A 21,261-nucleotide genomic window follows, 5' to 3' on the forward strand; every position below is an offset into this window, starting at 1 on the left:
GCTACATATTTATACTTACTGAGAACATGTATCTATAAAAGTTTTACAATACAATAGACAGTTATAATAATTAATCTGACAATTAAATCTCAGAATGACAGTGGAACCTAGCCTACAATTATATTAACTTGAAATTAAAAAGACAAAAACCATGCCTCAGTTTCCACCTACATTGTGCAGAGCAGTCTGTGCTATCTGAATATAGCACTGTCTTTATCAGTTACATTTAAAAAAGATGGAGATACACATGTAATAGTACCAAATTAAACAGTCTGAAATTAACTCAAAATTAATAGTAACCAAACTATGAATTTAAAAGTGAGTTGCATGTAGTGACAAGTGACATGCTTAATTATTTGCAAAAACTACTGCCATTTCACTGTAATAAACTAAAATAGCTAAAAATACATCTGTTAAACTGGACTTTCTACAGTGTAATGTAATCTTATTTCTGCTTGATCAACCTGATTAAAACCTAAATTAATTGCACCAGAAAATTAAAAAAGGAATCATTTTCTTCTTAGCATTGATTTTTCTATTTTTTGCATAAAGTTTTGGTCAGTTTATTTAAAAGTAGAGGATGGAATTTTCTAAAAACTTAAGAGGCATTTCTAGACATGGGCTAATTTGCTGTGTGTATCCCATGATCTGGATCAGAGTCCTTGGTATAGCTATCAAAACCCAGGCATCCCTCTTTCCTAATTCTACTTTATATAGCCTGTAGGGAGAAGATGCAGAAATGAGAATGGCATGAAATGAGCACATGGAAATCTGAGAAGATAAATTATTACACCAAATGACTTTATTTTGTTTGGAGGAATCTTTTGGCTAACAAAAGTTATTGGTTTAGCAACGCATATTGGAATAATAGATAATTTGTCTCCTCTTCTTCAGTTCTGCATATTCCCTAGTGCCACAGTTTTATAAATTCTGTCCATCCAACTCCCTCTGTTCCTTGTGTCTGCAAAATCAGCCAAAAGGCTCTTACTGGATTGGCGTTCGTGAGATCTAATGGTATATAGAAATACTAATTGGTACTACTGAAACAGACCTAACAAAACGCTCTAGTCCAACAACTATGCTAGGAGAAATTAACCCATGTGAATAGTATGACACTAGGAGGGCCATATTTAGAAAACTTTTCAGGTAAAGTTAGGCATCAGGTAACATTTGGGACAGTGGGTTAGAGTTTAACTTGTTCTGTAATGATTTGGCTAATCTCCACTTCACCACCAGGCACAGTACAAAGGTTCCCCAGTCAGGTCTTTGTTACTTTACAGATGGCCTTAGGGTCTTGAACTCTCAGCTGAGAGAGGGAACTTTAATTTGGACTACTACTATGCTGATAGTGACCAAGTGTCACTCTGTAAACTCATCAAATAGGAGATGATAACCTTTAATTTGTGTTCTTAATAGACTGATGTGTAAGCTGGCCAGCTCTGGCAAAATCACATAAGAGTCTTAGAACAAAGGCCATACGGTGTGAAAAGTAATTTCCACATACACAAATTTATTAAAATACCTTGTAGATCAGAAAATACATAGTTTATAGCAGGGGTTCTCAACCTTTTTCTTGCTGAGGCCCCCCTCAACATGCTATAAAAATACCAGGGACTGGTGGGGGGGAGCACCTCCGGGCTGGGGGGACCTTTGGGCATAGGCATAGTTTTACTTCTATTTGAGGGGGCAAGGTCTGATGGGGCTTGAGCCTGCTCTGCACAGTGGGGTCCAGGGAGGGGGTGCCACCTCCACCGCCTGATTCACTCAGGAGGCCACCCAGCCTGCCTGGGCTGTGGGGGGGACACAACCAAAAAATATAAATCCGAGGATGGACCCAGTTCAAAAAGTTTGATGCAGCCCCCATGTGACAGTACAAAGTCTGCCTTGGGCCACATGTCCGAGCATCAGGCGCCACAAGCCACAGCAGCAGCGCAGAAAGGTGGCAATACGCCATGTACCATGCCATCCTTACTTCTGCGCTGCTGCTGGTGGCGGCGTTGCCTTCAGAGCTGGGTGCCCGGCCAGCACCCGCCAGTATCAGGCTGCCCTGCCAGTGCTTAATTTGTGCCAGGGCTGAGCTCTAGCCTCTGGCATCTCTTTCAATACAAATTAAACATTGGGGGAGGCAGCGGGGCCCAGAGGTGATGGGGGGCAGGAGTGATGGGGGGGGTGCCAAAATACAAGTTTGCCCAGGGTGCCATTTCCCCTAAGGCCAGCCCTGCTCAGGGGGCAGGCAGAGGGTAGCTACGGGCTGTGTGCGGGTGGGGGTGAGGGGAGCTCCCAGCTTCAGCGAAGGGGGCACGCTGAGGCTCCTGGCTTCAGCCCCCCACTGCTCCTGGTTTGCGGGGGGGGGGGGGGAAGGAGGTTTGCCAGTTTCAGCCCCACATCGTTCCCAGCTTTGGGGGTTTGGGGAGGGGGGGCACCAGCTTCAGCCCCGCACCACTCCCGGTTGGGGTCTGGGGCGCTGGCTTCAGCCACCCTGTGCCACCCCTGGCTTCAGCGCTGGGGACTGGGTTTCAGCCATGGGGCTCCACGGCCCCCCTGAGAGGATTCACAGACCCTCCCCCAGGGGGCTCCCGACCCCCGGTTCAGAACTGCTGGTTTATAGCATAAGAATACAAGAGTATGACCTCAGATAAGAGAAATTTGTACAGTGCTTTTAAACAGCCTCTAAACTGCATTAAGTAAAATAATCTCTTCTTATCCATTCGGATTGAGTAAATATTTCTGTTCTATCATACATGTTCCAAATAGCGTTCTGTTGTATAAGAGTTGATGATAAAGTGACATTGACCATCTCCCTTCTTAATCAATTGATTCCTAATGATCAGCTCAGCCAACATATCACTGATATAATTGTATAAGTAAAGAACTGCCTAGTCCAAATAGCCTTTTTTTTTTTGTGTGCTGCATGACGAGATCAACATTCATGGTATTGGAGTGTACTTGAAATAAAGCGCTTCCGATGTTTTATGCCTTGGTTTTGGTTTGGGCAATTAAATACCTACAAAAGTTACTTAGTGTTTCATTTATTCTTCTGCCAGGATCTATATCCCTGAAGTATGTCAGTCTTCCTATATATTACAAGCAAGTAGTATTTGCCCCAGATTTTAAGGTTTGTTGTTTAAAAAAAGATTTTGAGTCCTATGTAAATTCAACGACTCGGATTTAACAAAAAACTGTAGACAAATTAAGCTGCTTTCAAACATATTCACATGATGGTTCCCCCCATTCCTGGCTGTTTGAAGTATTACTATTGCTACTCAGAGAAGGGAGTGAATAGGGTACAATGGCACCCAGCTCAATGGGGCCCTGCCTTTTGGATGGGGCTGCTACTGTAACTGAAATAATTTTTTTAAGATGACTTAAGGCACCTTCGTCCTCTACTCCTCACCCAGGCTACCTGTCCACCAGACTGTCCCCTGGCATAAATTACATCAGCTTTCATGCTGACCCCAATGGCCCCAAGGAGTTGAACCCACAGCCAGGGCCGGCTCCAGGCACCAGCTTAACAAGCAGGTGCTTGGGGTGGCCAAGGGAGAGGGGCGGCACCTGTGGCAATTCGGGGGCGGCAGGTCCCTCACTCCCTCTAGGAGCGAAGGACCTGCCGCCGAACTGCCGCCGCCGATCGCGGCCTTCTTTTTTGCCAATTGCTGCCGCCAGTCGCGATTGCGATCCTGTTTTTTGTTTTTTTTTTTTGCTTGGGGCGGCAGAAATGCTGAAGCCGGCCCTGCCCACAGCGGGGAATCACTAGGCACAGGGATGCCCCAGCCATTCAAGCAGTAGGGGTAGGTGTGATAAGATCCCTTTATAAGATCCCTTTATAGAACCACTGTAAGATTCCTCTCTGACTGGCAGCACCTCTGATCGTGCTACTTTTGCAATGCAGATTTGTTTAAGCAACTGCAGCTATGGAGAGAATCAGTTTTAATAGCAAGAAGGGCCTGATCCAAAGCCAATTCCAGTCAATGGAAACTTTCCCCTGGACACCAGTGACCTTTGGATCCAGTCCACAGGGAGCAAAGCACTGCGCGATTACAGAACAGTACACCTGGTGTGACATGGTTTGAGGCATCTGTATGTGTACAAGATAGGAATTTTCATTGATTTTATGAACTCCATATATAACCGTAACCTTCAGTGTGTATTAAATCAATCATTGGCCGACAGGGACCATGTCACATACCACACCTCCTGTTTGGAAGTAGCTACAGAACAATCAAAGAAGTCGTTAACATGGAATGACTTTGCAGGGTGCTCTCATAAAAGACCTTTTTCTTAAAATATGCCCACTTTCTGGTCAGCACTAATCACTTTTACAGCTTTTGTGTCTTACAAGGACCTCCTTCTGTAAAAGAAATTTCAGGTGTTTTTGTATCACCATAACCTGTTCCCCTGAAACACTTTTGATCACTAGGGCCCTCTACTACTGTTTATGGCAACATGTGCTTTAGAAATACTTGAAGTATAAATATATAATAACCCAGAAATGAGTCTGGCTCATGGGACGTGTCCTTCACCAATCATGAGTTTCAAGGTTCTCCAATGATTTCAACATTAAGAAAAAAAAAATCGAAAGTCTTCCTACCATTCCAACATTACAAAAATAAATTTCACCTTGGTAATATGTTTTAATACTTAAGAGCTATGTTTATCTTCTATTTGTCCATTAATCCAGTCAAATGTCCATAATAACATAAACCTCACTGATGAAACTGTTAATATTTGAAAATAATAAAACACAGTGCAGGTCCCCTGCACTCCTTTGCTGAAGAAAATCTTTTATGTATTTAACTGGATTAAAATATTAGTTTAAGATCAAGTTATTCCCCTCCCAGCTTTGAAGAAAGCCAAGAGGGCCAAAATGCAGGCAATCAGGAAGAAATAACTTGATATTTAATAACCGATTACATATACTTGAATGGGTTGAAAGTACTTTCCCAAGAAGTAGCCAAGCAACTGAATATTTCTCTAAGAAAGAATTATTCTTAAATCATGATTTTCAATACCACAAGCTTGATAATGACATTAATAAAGAGCTATGGAGGCAGATTCCATTAATTTTTAAGAAGTTACATCAAAACAATAATATGCACTTTTCATTTCAAGCTGATCACCAGAGGGAAAAAATATCTACCAACATTCATCCTAATATTTTTTTTAAAATCAGTTTTAGAATTAATAGCATCGTAAGAACATAAGAACGGCCGTACCGGGTCAGAACAAAGGTCCATCTAGCCCAGTATCCTGTCTACCAACAGTGGTCAATGCCAGGTGCCCCAGAGGGAGTGAACCTAACAGGCAATGATCAAGTGATCTCTCTCTTGCCATCCATCACCACCCTCTGACAAATAGAGGCTAGGGACACCATTCCTTCCCCATCCTGGCCAATAGCCATTAATGGACTTAACCTCCATGAATTTATCAAGTTCTCTTTTAAACGCTGTTATAGTCGTGCTATAGAAGAAGTGCTCACGAAAAACTTCCTAACTGTAAAGGTGGTTAAGCACAGGAACAAATTATCTAAGGAGGTTGTGGAATCTGAATCATTGGAGCTTTTTAAAGAACAGGTTAGACAAACCTGTCAGGGCCAGTCTAATAAATACTTAGCCCTGCCTCAGTGCAGGGGACTTGACTAGATGACCTATCGAGGTCCCTTCCAGTCCTACATTTCTATTTTTTTGTGACAGAAGTCTTGCTTCAGACCACAGAGCTAGAAAAAGAACATGGGTAAGACTGTGGCTTTAAGCCTAGCCTACCTTTTGCACAGGGGAGTATGAGGAGGAGCTGCGTACTGGGAGGATACACTGTGCCCAGGGCACAGAAATATGGCACAGTTACTGTGGGCACAAACTTGCACCTGCAAAAATGGAGAGTTACTTTGACACTTGTCTTAAAGTCTGTCTGCAAATTATACACCTCTACCCCAATATAATGCTGTCCTCAGGAGCCAAAAAATCTTACCACATTATAGGTGAAACCGTGTTATATTGAACTTGCTTTGATCCGCCAGAGTGCGCAGCCCTGCCCCTCTCCCCCCCCGGCCCCCCGGAGCACTGCTTTACCACGTTATATTCGAATTTGTGTTATATCGGGTCACGTTATATCAGGGTAGAGGTGTATATCTTATCTTGGTTCATTAGCATAGACTATTTACTAAGGCTGTCAATTACTCACAGTTAACTCAAGAAATTAACTCAAAAAATTAATTGCAATTTAAAAAATTGAACTTATTAAATATTTTTGCATGGTTTTCTACATTTTCAAATATATTGATTTCATTTACAACACAGAATACAAAGTGTACCGTGCTCACTTTGTATTATTATTTTATTACAAATATTTGCACTGTAAAAATGATAAACAAAAGTAGTATTTTTCAAGTCACCTCATACAAATACTGTAATACAATCTCTTTATCGTGAAAGTACAACTTACTAATGTAGATTTTTTTTTGTTACATAACTGCACTCAAAAACAAAACAATGTAAAACTTCAGAGCCTACAAGTCCACTCAGACCTACTTTTTATTCAGCCAATCACTAAGACAAACAAGTTTGTTTATATTTATGGGAGATAATGCTGTCCACTTCTTATTTACAATGTCACCTGAAAGTGAGAACAGGCATTCGCATGGCACTTTTGTAGCCGGCACTGCAAAGTATTTACATGCCAGATACACTAAACATTCGTATGCCCTTCGGCCACTATTCCAGAGGACATGCTTCCATGCTTATGACGCTTGTTAAAAAAATAATGCATTAATTAAATTTGTGGCTGAACTCCTTGGGGGAGAATTGTATGTCTCCTGCTCTGTTTTACCCGCATACTGCCATATACAGGGCTGACCTTATGGGTGGGCCACCGGGGCAACCACCCAGAGGCACTGTGGTCAAGAGCAGAGCTCTCAAACTCAAATCACCATGAGGGCCACATGAGGACTAGTACATTGACCCAAGGGCCACATCACTGACATCTTTTCATATAAAGATACAAAATCCCCCCCTGGCCCTGCCCCCACTCCACCCCTCCCATGAGGCCCTCCCCCTCCCCTGCCTCTTCTCACCCTTCCCCCAACTCAGCCCCCTCCCTGCCCCTATTCCAACCCCTTACCCTGGCAACGCCTCCTCCCTCCTGGAAAGTCCTAAGCACCACCAAACAGCTGTTTGATGGTGGGAAGCACTGGGAGGTAGGCGGTAGGTGTGCTTGGGGGGCGGAGGCAGGGGGTAGGGGGTGAGGGGATCTTGGCTGCCAGTGGAGTCAGCGCCTATGGCGGGCCACAGGAAATAGGGCAAAGGGGTCACAGTGCAGGGGTTGGAGCATGGGAGGGGGCAGGGGTTAGGGGCAAAAGGGGACAGTGCATGGATTAGTGGCACAGGTGGTAGGGGTGCAGGCAGGGAGTGCAGGAATTGGGAGTGAAGGGGACAGAGTGCAGTGGTTAGGGGCACAGGAAAGGAGGTGCAGGGGTTGGGGAGCCTGGAGAGTCCATGGGGGCCAGGGGCAAGGGGGGGCACCACATCCATGAGGGCGACGGGCACCAAAATACAAGTTCGCCCAGGACACCATTTTCCCTAAGGCCGGCCCTGGCCATATATTTCATATTATAGCAGTCTCAGATGATGACCCAGCATGTTGTTAATTTTAAGTACACTTTCACTGCAGATTTGACAAAATGCAAAGCCGGTACCAACATGAGATTTCTAAAGATAGCTACAGCACTCGACCCAAGGTTTAAGAATTTGAAGTACCATCCAAAATCCGAGAGAGATGAGGTGTGAAGCATGCTTTCAGAAGTCTTAAAAGAACAACACTCCAATGCGGAAACTACAGAACCCAAACCACCAAAAAGAAAATCAACCTTCTGCTGGTGGCATCTGACTCAGATGATGAAAACGAACATGTGTCAGTCTGCTCTGATTTGGATCATTATCGAACAGAACCTGTCATTAGCATGGAAACATATCCTCTGGAATGGTGGCCGCAGCATAAAGGGACATATGAATCTTTAGCGCACCTGGCACATAAATATCTTTCAACGCCAGCTACAACAGTGCCATGCAAATATCTGTTCTCACTTTCACGTGACTTTGTAATCAAGAAGTGGGCAGCATTATCTCCTACAAATGTAAACAAATTTGTTTGTCTGAGTGATTGGCTGAACAAGAAATAGGACTGAGTGGACTTGTAGGCTCTTAAGTTTTACATTGTTTTATTTTTGAATGCAGTTATTTTTGTACATAATTCTACATTTGTAAGTTCAACTTTCATGATAAACAGATTGCACTACAGTACTTGTATGAAGTGAATTGAAAATTACTATTTCTTTTGTTTACAACACAAATATTTGTAATAAAAAATAAATATAAAGTGAGCACTGTACACTGTGTTCTGTGTTGTAATTGAAATCAACATATTTGAAAATGTAGAAAACATCCAAAAATATTAAAATAAATGGCATTCTATTATTGTTTAACAATGCAATTAATCGCACAATTACTTTTTTTAATCACTTGACAGTCCTACTATTTACTAATGTGTTTGCTAGCCTATTCTTCTGAACATAGATGATAAGTTTTATTGGCAGTCGCCAGAACTTCAGCTGTGCCACCTAAGTGGCAGTATGTGTTTAGCAACAGGGTCTGTCATTATATGCTCATGCAATCTCGGACAATGTGAGATAAATGTAAATTAAAGTAATAAAATACTATACAAAGGATATGCACTTCTATAATTGCAGATGCACATCTGTAGCATTTTTCTTTTATTTCCACGTGTCATATGATAAAGAAATGATTCTGTTGTAAAGCAAACCTATACGGGAAACAGCATGAAGTTTGCTGTGGAAAACACAGCTGCATTTTCTGATGTCTAATGGACTGGAATCTTAAACTTCATGTTGCATAAGTATAGATATTTTACATATACTTCCTTATGCTGGCAATACCTATTTGTAATTAGTACATTATACAAACCTTGCTATGGTACCTTGGGACATCAAGATACCTAGAAGAAATTCAGAGCTTGCTATCTTTAAACTAAGGAAGAGTCTAGATAATAAAAAATAAAGATATGGAGTGAATTAAGAATTCTGGGTGATATTCCAAGTCCTAGTACCAGCTCTCAGCACTGAGTGACTATCACCAGTAACCTTGGCCAGGGAGTTTAGGGTAATTTGACCTTTCTAGTAGTTTTAAAATATTTCTTCTACTGAATTTAAATCACTTTTTCTCTCTCTTCTACCTTCTCTTTCATTTGTTAAAATGTGTGACATAAGTTGCATTTTGCTTACACTTCTGATTAATATTTATTGTAAATAATGTTATATTGGCAAATTTATTGTTACTCCAACACTGAATCACTGCAAACTTGGTAACTTTTCTTGGAAAAAAAAAAAAAAAATCTATATCCTGTATCTCTACTTACAGTAAGTAAAACAGTAAAATATTCATTCTCTCTCTCTCTCACTCTCACACACACGCTCTTGTTATGCACCTTCTGGAAGGCTAATTAGCACACATCTATGTCTTTAATTAGTAGTCAAATAGACCATAATAAGTCTTCACAACTATTCAATGAAGCTCTATAAACTGGCTTTGAGACCAGCTGGTCATCAGAGATGCCAGGGTCACTGATGTTATTTCTCTCTTTTGCTTACTATACTTCATTCCTGAATTGCTGTAGATTTCAAAGCATACTTATTCAATTGCAGCTTTCAGCAGATTAGGTAATTTGGGCTCAGTTTGCTCCCTTTACTGCTCTGAAAGCGACATGGGCCCTTCAATGTTCCCCCTTATTATAAGCGGGGGGATTTTCTTCAGCTGCTTCTCATATCTTAGGTTACAAGGGATAGTGTTTGGTTGGCCTTCTCCCTCCAGTTCCAATCCCGATAGAACACATAAAGGTGTTGTGGAACCTATAAGTTAAAATACAAGGCTGCAGATGCTGGATTCAAGTCCCTATTCTATAGTATGAGATTTTGAGACAATCTTTCCTTTATAACTAACTAAACTCTCCTGATTTCTCTATCTTGTAGATTTAGGACTATTGTCAAACCATTGTTTATCTGAATAATAAAGTTTACAGAACTCTGAAATACCATCTAGATATTCGGTCAATTACAAAAATAATTAGCTAGTCTCATGCTTTGAAGCATTTTAGAAATGGCCTAGTAATTGTAGATAAAGGTGACAAATTTCACAGAAATTGTTAATAGTAAAAATATCAATTTGCATAGTTTGTCACAGATTAAAATAAAGTTATTTCAACTGCAGAAATTTATAGAATTTACAATGATAATCAAAGATTATATAGTACATGCTCTTGTTTATACTAAATAAACCTGATCAGTCTATGAAACCTGTGCAGCTGTGAGTGCACTCAAAACATTTACTATGTGATTATATAGTGGTAGAGATCAAGCTCAACATTCAACTGATGATGCAGAAAGATCTGGATTTTTCTTATAATAAACAAGTAATGCCATAGCAGAATAAAAGAAAGACAGATCTATTTCAGAGTTTAACATAACAGGGTTATAGCAATGTCAAAATGCCTCTTGTTTAGACCTCTCAAAAGCTGGGAATTCCAGATCCCCTCATTTTCTGTCCTGGGTTTACCCTTTTAAAAGTGCCTCTCTCTACAGTCTCCTGGTAGAGGGCTCTTTAAATCTGGAAGAGACAACCAGCTGCAGCTTTCAATTGACCTTTTAACATGATACTGCTGCAGGCTGAAACTCCATTCCAGCTAGTAAGCACGTTAGTTCCTTTTATATTGTTTTCTCCTACCTCTCCTTCCTCTGATTCCATAAGAGATGGCATGTCCTCACCTTTCCTTAACCAAGGACACAGTAAAGGGCTCAGTTGGGGGTTCATTTTTCCCCTGTTACATTGTGTTTTGGTTCCAATGTGATAACCTCATCCAATTTATAACAAAAATGACATTAAGGCAATTAATTGATGCAAACAAGACAGTTGCCCTTTTGTACTGAAACTTTCTTTGTTGCTCTGGTATAGACCTTTGTCTTCATGGCAATTCCTCTCTATCACTGAATAATATTAGGGAAATCTATGCTTGGAATTAAAGGAACATTACTCTGTCTCAAGAAGCTTGTTTTATCAAAAAAATTGTATCATCAGGATATCTGTAACTACACAATTTCCATTTTATGCTCAACAAAACATTGCTAAAATTCATTGTAGGCAAAACACTGTTAAAGGCACTTTTCATGAAAACATTGCAGAGCACTTTATGAAAAATATAAACATTTCTAAACAAATAGCTTACAGCCTCCTTAGCTGCAAATCTATGTAGAAAGACTTTACATTTATTAATCAAAATATTGGGAAGGCTCATCAGTTTTGGCAGATACTGGATGGAACTAAATTTTGTAGCTTATCTGTCCATGGTGCACACATTCTTACACTGGCAGACTATATGAAAGTTACACACACAAAACTACATTAATAGAATGTTAAATAAAGTCAACTACTCAAAAATTAGGAAATACCTGAATTCAGGTTGCTTGTGCTACCCGAATTCAGCCTTTTCTGCATGTGCATTATGATACAGTCTTTAATTACACGATCAAACATTTTTTCCATAGGATCCCAGCCTCATTCACTGCACAGAATGAACAGCTATGCAATATTTTCTTTTCTTATGTAGCAGAGGCAGAGATAGAATCCAATTCTCCAGGGCAGCATTCAACTGCCTGACCCTTAAGGCCATCTTTTCTCTTCCTGCCTCAATTGCCTGCCTCATTCACTACACACTTTCCAGTTTCTGCAACAAATAAGGCAAGAGTCCTACAGACAACAACTTCCTTCATTATACAACTCGGATTCATCCCCAGAGAAGGCCCCTTGAAGTCAATGGGTCGACAATACTTTACATGAGATGAGGATTAGCACTACTATTCTTGTTTGATTTGGTTTCCTGTTCTTACCAGGCCCGTTGCTATGAGTTTCTCCATTATGGTCTCTTGCCTCTTGTTGGGTCAGCCCATTTGTTAACATGCAGTAAGATTGCCACGGATTATGTAACTCAAAAAGCTGAACCCAAAATAGAGCAGCACCAGTGACAGCTCAATTGCTGCGGCAGTTTAACACTCCAGGGGTATGGGTGGCTTTACTAACTTATTTAGCAAACAGAATGTAGGAAGCCCAAATAAAGATTCATTTGATGAGTATCACTATTTCACCATCAGCTTTCTGTTGCCATCGGCGGTAGGCATGCTGTTAGTTTGTTAACAATTTTAGTCCGTCTTTGCTTCGCTACACTTAATTGTTGTCAACTAGAAAACAAAATTAAATTCTTATTTTCTTTGTGAGGACCTTGTGCTCAACATTTCAAAGCTACTCAATTGACAGATGTTAACTTCTGTTTTGTTTTTGTTGTTGTTTACAGTTACCCCTCGAGAATGAGGCAGGAAAGGCCCACATTTTTTTCTAATATTTTTACCTCTCTGTCTAGGCTCTTTATAAGGGCAAGATGCTGAGTTCCGGAATTGATTTAGCTTCTGGTTTTGAATCTCAAGCATATTGAATGCCTGGGATGATGGATCGATGACCAGAGCACTGATCTGAAAATGTTTAACTGTCACCAAAAGTAGCACTGTGAATACACTCTCAAATTCTTAGCTCATTTGTCCTTGTAGATTAGGGTTACCATTTGTCCGGATTCCCCCGGACATGTCTGGCTTTTTGAGCTAAAAATAGCGTCCGGGGGGGAATTTGTAAATGTCCGGACTTCCCCCCCCCCCACCCCCTGTATGCAGAGTGCGCGCGGCTAACAGGGCAGCTGGCCGGATGGTGCCACTTACATGGCACCTCCGGCAGTCTGGAGCTCCTCCCACACTGCTGCCCAGCGTGCTGGGACGAGCGGCTCAGGCAGTTCCTGAGCAAGCTCACAGAGCCATTAGGCGAAGGCCAACAACAAGGGGGCCAGGGGGTCGGAGAAGGGGCAGGGAGGTTCTGGAGGGGGCAGTCAAGAGACAGGGGGGTCGGGAGTTCGGGGGGGGCTTTCTGGGGGTGGGGGTATGGATAAGGTTTGGGGCAGTCAGGGTACAGGTAGGGGGTAGGGTCCTGGGGGGCATTTGGGGGGGGGTCTTAGGAGGGGGCAGTTAGGGGACAAGGAACAGGGAGGCTTAGGTAGGGGGTGGGGTTATGGAGGGCAGTTAGGAGCCGGGGTCCCAGGAGGGGGCAGTCAGGGGACAAGGAGCGGAGGAGAGGGTTGGGAGTTCTGGGGGGGGCTGTCAGGGGGTGGGGAGTGGTTGGATGGGGCATGGGAGTCCCAGGGGTCTGTCTGGGGGTGGGGGTGTGGATAAGGGTTGGGGCAGTCAGGGTACAGGTAGGGGATACGGTCCTGGGGGGCATTTGGGGGGAGTCTTAGGAGGGGTCAGTTAGGGGACAAGGAACAGGGAGGCTTAGGTAGGTGGTGGAGTCCTGGGGGGCAGTTAGGGGCAGGGGTCCCAGGAGGGGGCAGTCAGGGGACAAGGAGCAGGGGGAGGGTTGGGGGTTCTGAGGGGGGGAAGTGGGAGGGGCAGAGGCGGGGCTAGAGCAGGACGGGGGCGGGGCTCCTCCCGTCCTCTTTTTTGCTTGCTGAAATATGGTAACCATATTGTAGATCCATCTGCCACACTGCTCTACAGGAAGAAGGCTGTAGTTCTGACTGGTACTGAGGTTGTTTTAAAATTATCTCACTGTGCCATTCTTCAGGTCACGGCTCTTTTTCGTTTGGGAACATCAGCAAATAGCATATCTAATACAAGACAGTCAGAGCCCAGTTCAGCTTAGATTAAAAGAAAACACTTATTGGAAATTACAAGAAAAGAAAGGAAACAGGAAGAAGAAAAAAAGAAAGTTAATGCTTGGACCCCTTAACCTAGATACTACTTAAGGACCCTAAAATATAACATCATAAATCCAATTTATAGGTTGTAAGATGACAGTTGTTATACATACCACTGCAGAGATTTGTATGGCATGTGATAGCTTGTCAGAGATGCAGCCCCTTTGGTAATCTCTTCAGAGAAAGTAGGGCCATGAGCCTAAAACTCCAATTGAGACATAGGCTAGTTTTCCTTAGGTTTGAAGGTGATACAAATTTCAGTACATGCCAGAGCTGGATTACACATTCTGTGTCAATGGTGAAGCTGAGCCCATCTTCCTAACTGAATAATCTATCCACTAAATTTAGCCCCTTTCTGCTCATGGCACATCCACCAGCAGACCGTGACTGTCTTACATTTGTTATTCAAAGGATTTGGTGACATTTTTGCACTTTTTAAAAACAAAAGTAATGGATTTTTTTAACTTTATGGACAAACAGTTCTCTGCCAGTATTCAATATTCGAGCTATGTTAGATAGCCATGACCAGTCAAATAAGTAACACTGCATTGTTTCTGCTCCTAGACTGGTTGAGTGCATATGCTATATGCTGAGTGTTTTGTCCGTTAACATTTTGTCTGTTTGTGTTTTGTCTGTTAACATACTGTTAATGTTTTTATGATATTCAGCCTAAATTTCACATATAGTTGGACCTAGTTATGGCCCCTGAGGCCATGAACAATTTCTCCATATTAAGTAACCTGCACCCCACTTTTGGCCTTCAAACAACCCCCACAACCTCTCCAAGCTCATCATAAAAAGCAAGGTCCACACAGAACAGGACACATCAACTCAAAGTGGCACCAGACCCTGAAAGAACAACAGTCGCAAAACCCGCAGACACATCTCCACTGCTACAATGATCAACACCCCCCACAACACAAGATTCACGGCTCCTACATATGCCTATCACAGCATGTGGTGTACCTCATCCAGTGCACTAAATGCCCAACAAAAATTATGTGGGTGAAACCAGACGGACAATTACTAAGCTCTCAAATGAACTCACACAGAAAAGTGATAAAAGACAAAAACACCCGATCACCTGTGGGTGAACACTTGTCACAAAGTGATCACTGCATATCTGACAGGTCAGTCCTCATCCTCAAAAGAAACCTGAACAACATTTTCAAAAGATGAGCCTGGGAGCTTAAATTCATAACTCTCCAAGACTCTAAAAACATGGACTGAACAAAGACACTGGATTTATGGCTGATTACAACTATCTATCACCCACTAACCAACCCCCTTTTTGTCCTCTGACTGCACAGGTGCTATCAGGCCACTCTACCTTGAATGGTCCCTTAGAATACGTCCCGGACCTGAAGAACTCTGTCTGGCTCAAAAGCTTGTCTCTCTCACCAACAGAAGTTGGTTCAATAAAAGCTATTACCTCACTCACCTTGTCCCTCTAATATCCTGGAACTGACACGGCTACACCACCACCCCAGACATGTAAAGGAATAAGCCAGTCTCAGATTTTATATATGCAAAAGTACATGCAGAGGTATTAGTGCTCACAGAATGACACACATACCTGCATTTGTATGTGCAAAAGGAGTATGTGGGTGCAACTCTGTGGGTGCAAACATCTGCACATGCATTTTTGCAGGTGCAAAACCAGAGACCATAGTTGGAAATTTAGCTTGTTCACAGCATTATAAATTGATGAAGAAAGGAATGTAGCTTTAATGCTTGCTATCATAAGGGAGCCTCATGAATGCCAAAGATGGGGGGTTATGAAGAACCTGATCAGATAATTATTTTTCACCCTCACTGTAAAGTCTTGGTCTCAATCCTCTACCTTATAAAGCTATTAAAACTTAGTTCCGACTTGAGTACAGTGTATTAAGCCTTTATATTCACTTTATTTAACCACATTATGCAAACACTTACAATTATGCTTAAACCCTAAAAAATGGTGCTATCGGAATCATGCATTCCATCTGATTCCTTTTCACCACTAATATTTCATTCATGACACATTTTATAGTCATACACAAAAATCACTGAAAAAAATGGTGCATCAATAATGTTGTTGTTGAAGAGTTTTTTTGGGGGGAGGTGCAGGAAGGGGTAAGGGTTGTCTTCATTGCACTGTTGTGCCTCCATCACAGCCTGCTGATCTGCCTGTCCGTCACAGAACTCAATTTACACTCCAGAAACAGCACGTACTGAGTGAGCGCTCAGTGGGGGCTCTGCTTCTCAGAGCGTCCATTGGCCTGCATACTGCACCATTACAACCTGCTCTCCGTAGAGGCTCACAAAAACTTTGGAAAGCAATTTAATGATAATGAAGAGATAAGCAGAAGAAGGGAGGATACAGGTTTTTGGGGTGATCCGAGACCTTTGCATGCTATTATTCACAGTGGGACCTAAACCCAGGGACTAAGTGGGAAGAAATGGTGCACAGGTCTGTCTTCTGAAGTAGTGAACATAAACCATAGTCAACAAGCTGCAAGACTTTCAGTGCAGAGGTCAAAGAATTATCATGGTTTGGTCTGTTTGTGAGGTGCACCAAATTAAAGGGAATGGCACTTGCCAATTCCAGGGGTGAATTTGACTTCAAAATTCGATCTTATCCTAAATTAGTATTAGCTGGTGGCTAAAAGGAAAAAACCACTGATAACCCACTGATATTAAAAGGCCTAAGATATTTAGTTGTGAATTGAAATTATGGTTTAGACTGATCTGTAAAAAAAAAAAAAAACCCCAATACAAACATTGTCTTACCTCCAAGATAAACAAATGAGACTGCTTTCAAACTGAAACAACAAATCACAACAAACCTACTTGTGGGAGGAACAAATCAAACCTCTCCAGTGAGTCCCCATAAAGCAGGTTTATGCTTTCAAAATTAGATTGGTGACATTTTTATAGCACAGATAATATAGGAAAAAATCTCTGTTTAAAAATTCATTACGTTTTCAGAGTGGTGATGGCTAGAAATGATCACATACTGGAATTCCGATGGTATGCTATGTTCTCATATCATACTGTGATATCACTGCTTAAACCCAGATTTATAGTTATATCCTTGAAAGTGAAGTTGTATTCATATAAAAAAAGATACATCTTCTGGAAATTCAGACAATGCAATTACCTGTTTATCTGTATTTAATATCCAGTACATTGAAGGAATAGACTTAATTCATATTAAATATTTTTAACTTTCAATACACAAAATCAAGATCTCTGCAAATAATTTTATTCAGATAGACTCCGTGACATGAGATAACTAAAAGTGACTCAAAACGCAGGGTGCCCAAGCTCTTGGGGTAAGCACTGGGATTTCTTTATGCAATATCCTGCATCAGGGCTGCAAATCTTGACTAGGCTATGCACTAACTCAATCTTGTTAGCCCTTGGATAGTTAGGCCTGCTCTGTGCTTCAACACTGCAAGGGGCCAGGTCAGTGACAGGTTGGGAAGGTTGTTGCATGCTCCCTTTCACTACAGTAAGTTTGTGTCACCCGTTAGGTGGGACCTTGTTTTTTTGGCTGAAGTTATAATAAAGCTTCAGCCACTTGGCAAAATCTGTTGCTTCCATCCATTATCACTGCCATTTGCCATTTATTTACAGTGATGTCAAACACAGTAAGAGATTGTCATGAGGAGGCATAAAGAATTTGAGTGACTGAGCAAAAAGCAAAGCACCCCTTGACACAATGGAAAGCTGTCTCCGAAATCCAAAACTCATTACCACAACACCCACCTCTGTATCACCTAGGGCTGGTTAACCTTTCCAGACTCTGGATATAAAGCTCTGTTGCTGTGAGGCTAAAATTTCCAAGCTGATCGGTTAAACCCTATTTAAACTCAACTCTTTTTTGTAAAGCTGTAAATGAAACAGCTAACGTTAAGGCAAGGACATACCAGTGTGCATTGCCTGAACTGAACAAACTGCTGTCCTCGATCTGTACATCACTGTCTGTGATTAATTTGATCTGATGCAGGGAAGGGGAGACAGAAAGAGAAGGTGCGCACATATTACATCTGGGGGCTGATTGAATGTAGTGCATGTATGTTGCATAGAGAAACATATTCCTAGTCCAAGAGTCCTAGATTCTGGAAGGAAAGAGGCAAAGAGTCCGCACAAGAAGAAAGGAAGTTAAGTGAGACTAAGAATAAATCCGACCAACCTATTTATTTATTTATTTTGATTTACAATTACATGTCCCCATGCACAGACTCTAAGTCAGAGGTTCTCAAACTCGGGGCACAGGCCCTCTGCGGAGGGCATAGAATGTATTGGGGGAGTCGTGACATTTTGCCCACAGCAATGAATAACAAAGATGATTCCTCCAGACACATCAGGTCCTCAGGTGGTGCTGTGCCTTTGATCCTAGATGGCGCTGTGCATTTTGACGGATTTCTGTTAAGCTTGCATAGTATTATACAAAGTTGTTGCCATCCGTATGTCAATTCATTTGCCTCAATGCGGTGTGCACATTTAATTGTGAGCATTGACCATAATCTCAGTTTTGCTTTTACTCAGATTACAATGGACCATTGGCTCTGTTCGAATCGATGCCTTACTGTTTTTAATATTTAGTGAGAGTTGCATGTTGATTTTTGTTTTAAATCGGTATATGTACTTGGGGGGGGGGGACATAAACTACTACAGACACAAAGAAGGAGGGCGGCACGATCAAGTAAATTTGAGAACCACTGCTCAGTACATGGTCAATTATTTAAAATTACAAAAATCAAACTGCAACATAATCAGCTCACCCTTTCCACCTAGCTGGGGAACATACTAAAACACTAGCACTCTCAGACATCGGCCTACAGCTTAATCTTACTTCAAAGGCCAATTGAAATAATTCGGCCTTACAGTTTGCCCTGAAATTTAGCAAACCCAAGCTAGTTTGGACCGGGGTTGGAGGCCAATTCCCAGCTCTATGGAGACTGCCCTGCCAGGCAGTACATGCTGTATTCTAGTTCACATTTCACTGCTCATGTAGCTTTGTAAAAAAGAATATCATATAAAGCACTTTTCATAAGTGAGTTTATTAGATAGGTCTCAGTACTTTGCACATATATGGGAGCAATCTCATCTCCATCTCCATATTCACAAAGATCCTCAGATACAGCACAACTGGTACGGTTTTTCGCTGCCCAGGGGCAGTAGGCAGACAGAGGAGGGGGAGGCAGGATTAGAGAAGATTGCATAGGGGTCTGCCTGGGGGGCTCCATGCACTTCCCAGAGTGGGGTTTGGGGAGGCAGGACCAAGATGGGGGAGGAGTGGAACAAATATGCAGCCAGTGAATTGCTAATGAGCAGAGTTCAGGAGCAACTGTGGCATAAGGATTGTTGTGGTGTCCACACTGGGACTTGGGGAAGGAATCCTTCTCTCCAGTGGCACCCCCCTTGCACTACACCTGTTGACTCAGGGTTGGCATGGGGAGAATATTGTCCTATATTACCTTTCACCAGAGGACTGCAAAGCGCTTTACAGTTAATTGACCCCCCCCCCCGCCCAATAGGTTTTATTGAGTCCATTTTCAATATGGGTAAATTTAGGCACAGAAGTTAAATTGACTCGCCTGAGGTAATACAGCAACCCAATAGCAGAGTTAAGCACAGAACCCAAGACACCTACCTCTGCAGCTTCTTCAGAGTCACTGAAAAACCTTTCCTGTCTTGAACTCTAAAACATACAGGTGGAAAAATCTCTTCAGACCCTCCCTCCCCCCACCACACACACACACACACACACACACACACACACATATTCATTAATGCATTCCAGAAACGGAGTATGGGATGGGGGGAACAGAGTAGCCACAGATACTCACTTTTCCAGTTGTTTCCAACAGTAATAATGTTTTCAGATTTATGTTGTCACATTGCTTAGCATCAGGCTCCCAGAAGCTGCAGAAATAGTTCCAGTCCTGTCTACCCTGTAAACTAGATAACAACAAGAAAGTATTGGAACAGTTGCCTTTCCTTCAATCAATTAAAGGGCACATATAAGGGAAGAGAGACATTGCTATAAAATTATCTGCAACTTCATTACTAACCAGGGTACTGTAGCTCTGCGGTGCTGTATTGGTAGAAACAGCTTCCAGTTAAAAATATTTGCAAATGCACAAACAAAATTATTGAAGTCAAATAACTTGCATTTTAATATATTTTTCAGGAATTTTTTTTTAAAACACAAATTAGTAAATAATACAAGGTTCTTGATTTTCTTGGCACTGAGAGATCCACATTTAAATTGTGTGCATGGTTTTTTACAAGGTGGAAAAAGCAGAGATCTGAATCAATCCCCCAAAATAGACCTTGGGCTACATGACAAATCTATTCGCCTGTGTTGAACCACAATACAAAGCAGCAGGGCTCATATAGCAAGAAAATGTCTTGGGAGAAAGCCTTAAATTTTATTTTCACAGAGATAAGAACCTAGTATAACTAACCACATCTCTGTTTAACTTTAGAGAGAATATTTTCACTACCTCCCATTTATTGAAAAGAAAATGGTATTTTATTCGTTTTTTGACTGAGCTGTCTGACTTTGACTATTAGCTCCTTAAAAGCTCATTTTGCAGCACTAACTTTCATTAAATGAATAAATTCCAGGGGAAAAATGCAGAATTTTCATACAAGAAGAATCATAACATGGTAATTCTCTTTTCCTCTGTAAAGTTAATTACAAGATGTCCCTACACAACTTTAAAAAAATCTCCTCTTACAATTGGAAAAGTATAGATTAAAACATCCTAACATCAATTAAATATTATCTGTAAACTCAGATACCAACCTTTTAATGGATATTTTGAAAACTAACGTGTAACTGAACATTGGAGTACTGGCTTTTGCTAGTGTGACAATTAACTGTTTATCCAAGTATCAAAAATGTGTTATACTATAAGGCTGAAGGGAAAACGTTTCATTCTAAGTGCAGCTCTTCATATTCTCTTCTCTCAAGTCATCACCATTACAGGTAAATTATATTAAAATACAATTTTTGTAGACAATGGAGAATCAACAGATGAATTAATGAATGTTTCAAAATAATTTTTAATTGACTTAGTAGTTAATATGAGAAAAGGTCGCTTTTCAAAACCTCAGGTCCTTATTCATATAGGGCTTGATCCTACAAAGAATTAAGCATATATGAGTAGCCTGACTGACTTCAATGGGACTGTTCACATGAGTAAAAGTTACCTGCATGCTTAAGGCCTTGGCTACACTTGGGGATTCACGGCGCTGCTGCGGCAGCGCTGTGAAGCGCGAGTGTAGTCGCACCGCCAGCACTGTGAGAGAGCTCTTGCAGCGCTGCAAGTTCTCCACCTCTCCGAGGGGAACAGCTTGCAGCGCTGTGAGCGAGAGTGCAGCGCTGCAGGTGCTGATTACACTGGTGCTTTA

The 21,261-nt window shown here is 41.7% G+C and overlaps 1 protein-coding gene across 4 annotated transcripts in view; it reads right to left on the reverse strand.

Annotated features, from left to right (window-relative positions):
* Positions 1–21,261, reverse strand: part of OTUD7A (OTU deubiquitinase 7A) — a 275,367-nt gene that overhangs the window by 179,181 nt on the left and 74,925 nt on the right. For all 4 annotated transcript variants that reach the window (XR_008446571.1, XM_054043157.1, XM_054043158.1 and 1 more), the window contains exon 2: positions 19,689–19,800. The gene's annotated coding sequence lies outside the window, so the exon portion shown is untranslated. The remainder of the gene's footprint in view (positions 1–19,688; positions 19,801–21,261) is intronic.

The sequence above is a fragment of the Malaclemys terrapin genome, chromosome 10 (genome assembly GCF_027887155.1).
Source record: "Malaclemys terrapin pileata isolate rMalTer1 chromosome 10, rMalTer1.hap1, whole genome shotgun sequence".
In the NCBI taxonomy this organism is placed as follows: domain Eukaryota; kingdom Metazoa; phylum Chordata; order Testudines; family Emydidae; genus Malaclemys; species Malaclemys terrapin.